We start from the raw sequence: 5,000 nt of genomic DNA, 5'->3' as shown, positions 1-5,000 counted from the left end.
TGCAGTTAGGTGCAGAACAGCCCATCAGTTTCCAGGGGCTAAGTACATGTGGGTAAATGGTTAACCAGTTAGCAAGGCAGGGCAGCCGGCCGGCCGGTAATTAGAGCCGGCCGCCTGTCCGCCCGCCAGTAAGGGTGCAGTGAGTTGCAGAACAGCCCATCAGTTTCCAGGGGCTAAGTACATGTGGGTAAATGGTTAACCAGTTAGCAGGCAGGGCAGCCGGCCGGTAATTACAGCCGCCCGCCCGCTAATCAGGGTGCAGTTAGGTGCAGAACAGCCCATCAGTATCCAGGGGCTAAGTACATGTGGGTAAAGGGTTTACCAGTTAGCAGGCAGGGCAGCCGGCCGGCCGGCAATTAGTGCCGACCTCCCGGCAACAAGGGTGCAGTTAGGTCGCCGACCAGCCCAGCAGCTCCAGGGGCTAAGTATATGTGAGTAAATGGTTGACCAGTTAAGCAGGCATGGCAGCCGGCCGGTAAGCGGAGCGTCCCGCCCCGTAATACGGGTGCAGTTAGCTGCAGAACACACCGGCAGGTCCAGGGACGAAGTAGTGGACGGGGAAACGGTTAACCAGTTAACAGGCAGGGCAGCCGTACGGGCAGTAGAGCCGCCCGCCCCGTAATACGGGTGCAGTTCGCGGCAGACCAGCCCCGCAGCTCAAAAGTCTAAGTGGAGAACGGGGAACCGGTTGACCGGTGAGCCGAAGCATGCCAGCAGGCAGGGAAGGTGCAAAAAGGGCCGATAAGACCGAACCGGCACGAGTAACAGGCTGCCGGGGGCGGGTTCCCAGCAAACCAGGTGAGGGGGCGTGGCCGGAGGCCGCGCAGGAGAGCCGCCCGCCCGTGAGTACGGTTAGAGGCAGCAGCGGGCTTCCCCAGCAGGGCAGAAGCCGAAGTGCAGGGAGCGAAATGGTTAACCAGCGAGCAGGCAGCATTCCGGCAGGGCTGGAGGGCGAAAAACGGCGTAAAATAACGGACCGGCAGGAGGAAATGGCTGCCGGGGGGCGGACCCAGAGCCCCCACGTGAGGGGGCGGTTCGGGTGGCAGAGCCGCGCATGCGCGGTTGGAAAACGCGTCACGTCGGAGCAGGGTGAAATCATTAACCAGTCGGCCGCTTCGGCGTCGGCTGGCCGGGCCGAGGAGGGTCGGACCGGGGAAAGGTTCCCGGTTTCGTGTCCGTCGGGTGGTCCCGAGTGCGGCAGGAAAAAATCCGGAATCCTGGGAGCCTTTTTTAAAAAAGAACCGGTCCGGGATGGGGTCGGATTTGGAAGCGTTTGCGGGGCCTAGGTGCCTCTTCGTCGGCATGACTACCGGACGGTCACCCGCCGATCGGCATTTGCGATTTGTTGGCTGGGGAGGTTGGCGGGGTACCTGCAGAATAGTAGGAGGTGGCAAATCGAGAATCGGTCGACATCGCCAAGTGCCTTCTCGAGCCTCCAGGTCTGCAGGGACCGACCCAGGCTGCCCCCAAACCGACCGCGAGGCCGTGCCGGGCGGCCATTTTTGGCCATTTTCGGCATTTTTCGCGTCTTTCGGTAGGTCACGGAAAGCGGCGGCCTGAAGCCCGGGCGTGCCCGGGGAAGGCTCCCCTTCGCCCGCGGGACCGGATTTGCCCCGGAAACGTCCCGAAGCCGGCCGGGAAGGCGGTTTCGAGGGCGAAGCACCTCCGATTGCCTTCGCAAGGCCGGGGAAAGTGGCCCCTGGGCCCGGGAGAGCAAAATCCGTGCGAGGACGGAAGCCCATGAGGTCAGATCCGAGGCTCTTACCCGGCGCCCGGTGGGGGTATTCCCGCAAAGAGCAGCGAGTGCGCCCGGCGACGGGTCAAGTTGCAATTTCTGGCATGCCACTCCTGGAGCTGGTTCATGAGTTCCCCTCGGAAGTCCCGATGAGGAAAGGGCAAAATGGCGTTTTGCGGGCTTTGGGGCCTCTTCGTCGGTAGGACTACCGCCCGACCTTACGGTTGGAATTGTCGGCAGGGGAGGTTGGCGGGGTACCTGCAGAATAGTAGGAGGTGGCAAATCGAGAATCGGTCGACATCGCCAAAAACCTTCTCGAGCCTCCAGGTCTGCAGGGACCGACCCAGGCTGCCGCCAAACCGACCGACAGGCCCTGCCGGCGGCCATTTTTGGCCATTTTCGGCATTTTTCGCCTCTTTCGGCCGGGATGGAAAAGCGGCGGCCTGAAGCCCGGGCCTGCCCGGGGAGGCCTCCTAATCGCCCGGGGGACCGGATTTGCCCCGGTGAGAGCCCCGGAAACGTCCCGAAGCCGGCCGGGAAGGCGGCCAAGGACGAAGCACCTCGGATTGCATTCGCAGGCCGTGCAAAGTGGCCTCCGGGCCCGCGAGACAATGCAGGGTGCCCTCGGTGTGCCCCTGAGAAATGGTTAACCAAACGAAGGACAGTGCGCCTCGGATTGCATTGGCAGGCCGTGCAAAGGGGCCCCCGGGCCCGCGAGACGTTACAGATTGCCCTCGGTGAGCCCCTGAGAAATGGTTAACCAATTGGACTTCGTCTCTGGCAGAGAGGCAAAGTGTTTTCACGAGAAATGGTTAACCAATGAGGACAATGGACCTCGGGTTGCATTGGCAGGCCGGGCAAAGTGGCTCTTGGGCCCGCGAGAGCAAAATCCGTGCACAGACGGAAGTCCATGAGGTCAGATCCGAGGCCTTTACCCGGCACCCGGTGGGGGTATTCCCGCAGAGAGTAGCGAATCTGCCCGGCGACGGGTCAAGTTGCATTTTCTGGCATGCCACTCCTGGAGCTGGTTAATGAGTTCCCCTCGGAAGTCCCGATGAGGAAAGGGCAAAATGGCGTTTTGCGGGCTTTGGGGCCTCCTGGACGGTAGGACTACCGCCCGACCTTACGGTTGGAATTGTTGGCAGGGGAGGTTGGCGGGGTACCTGCAGAATAGTAGGAGGTGGCAAATCGAGAATCGGTCGACATCGCCAAAAACCTTCTCGAGCCTCCAGGTCTGCAGGGACCGACCCAGGCTGCCGCCAAACCGACCGACAGGCCCTGCCGGCGGCCATTTTTGGCCATTTTCGGCATTTTTCGCCTCTTTCGGCCGGGATGGAAAAGCGGCGGCCTGAAGCCCGGGCCTGCCCGGGGAGGCCTCCTAATCGCCCGGGGGACCGGATTTGCCCCGGTGAGAGCCCCCGAAACGTCCCGAAGCCGGCCGGGAAGGCGGCCAAGGGCGAAGCACCTCGGATTGCATTGGCAGGCCGTGCAAAGTGGCCTCCGGGCCCGCGAGACAATGCAGGGTGCCCTCGGTGTGCCCCTGAGAAATGGTTAACCAAACGAAGGACAGTGCGCCTCGGATTGCATTGGCAGGCCGTGCAAAGGGGCCCCCGGGCCCGCGAGACGTTACAGATTGCCCTCGGTGTGCCACTGAGAAATGGTTAACCAATTGGACTTAGTCTCTGGCAGAGAGGCAAAGTGTTTTCACGAGAAATGGTTAACCAATTGGACTTAGTCTCTGGCAGAGAGGCAAAGTGTTTTCAAGAGAAATGGTTAACCAATTGGACTTAGTCTCTGGCAGAGAGGCAAAGTGTTTTCCAGAGAAATGGTTAACCAATTGGACTTAGTCTCTGGCGGAGAGACAAAGTGTTTTCAAGAGAAATGGTGAACCAATTGGACTTAGTCTCTGGCAGAGAGGCAAAGTGTTCTCACGAGAAATGGTTAACCAATTGGACTTAGTCTCTGGCAGAGAGGCAAAGTGTTTTCAAGAGAAATGATTAACCAATTGGACTTAGTCTCTGGCAGAGAGGCAAAGTGTTTTCACGAGAAATGGTTAACCAATTGGACTTAGTCTCTGGCAGAGAGGCAAAGTGTTTTCAAGAGAAATGGTTAACCAATTGGACTTCGTCTCTGGCGGAGAGACAAAGTGTTTTCAAGAGAAATGGATAACCAATTGGACTTAGTCTCTGGCAGAGAGGCAAAGTGTTTTCACGAGAAATGGTTAACCAATTGGACTTGGTCTCTGGCAGAGAGGCAAAGTGTTTTCAAGAGAAATGGTTAACCAATTGGACTTAGTCTCTGGCAGAGAGGCAAAGTGTTTTCAAGAGAAATGGGTAACCAATTTGGACTTGGTCTCTGAACGGCAGGCAAATTGTGGCCTTGAGAAATGATTAACCAATTGGACTTAGTCTCTGGCGGAGAGACAAAGTGTTTTCACGAGAAATGGTTAACCAATGGGACTTAGTCTCTGGCAGAGAGGCAAAGTGTTTTCCTGAGAAATGGTTAACCAATTGGACTTAGTCTCTGGCAGAGAGGCAAAGTGTTTTCCAGAGAAATGGTTAACCAATTGGACTTAGTCTCTGGCGGAGAGACAAAGTGTTTTCACGAGAAATGGTTAACCAATTGGACTTAGTCTCTGGCGGAGAGACAAAGTGTTTTCAAGAGAAATGGTTAACCAAATGGACTTAGTCTCTGGCAGAGAGGCAAAGTGTTTTCAAGAGAAATGGTTAACCAATTGGACTTAGTCTCTGGCAGAGAGGCAAAGTGATTTCAAGAGAAATGGTTAACCAATTGGACTTGGTCTCTGAACGGCAGGCAAATTGTGGCCTTGAGAAATGATTAACCAATTGGACTTAGTCTCTGGCGGAGAGACAAAGTGTTTTCACGAGAAATGGTTAACCAATTGGACTTAGTCTCTGGCAGAGAGGCAAAGTGTTTTCCTGAGAAATGGTTAACCAATTGGACTTAGTCTCTGGCAGAGAGGCAAAGTGTTTTCACGAGAAATGGATAACCAATTGGACTTAGTCTCTGGCAGAGAGGCAAAGTGTTTTCAAGAGAAATGGTTAACCAATTGGACTTAGTCTCTGGCAGAGAGGCAAAGCGTTTTCCTGAGAAATGGTTAACCAATTGGACTTAGTCTCTGGCGGAGAGGCAAAGTGTTTTCAAGAGAAATGGTTAACCAATTGGACTTGGTCTCTGAACGGCAGGCAAATTGCGGCCATGAGAAATGGTTAACCAATTGGACTTAAGTCTCTGGCAGAGAGGC

The sequence above is a fragment of the Cetorhinus maximus genome, unplaced genomic scaffold (assembly GCF_964194155.1).
Source record: "Cetorhinus maximus unplaced genomic scaffold, sCetMax3.hap1.1 HAP1_SCAFFOLD_3559, whole genome shotgun sequence".
NCBI classification, from domain to species: domain Eukaryota; kingdom Metazoa; phylum Chordata; class Chondrichthyes; order Lamniformes; family Cetorhinidae; genus Cetorhinus; species Cetorhinus maximus.
This window is presented reverse-complemented; position numbering follows the sequence as displayed.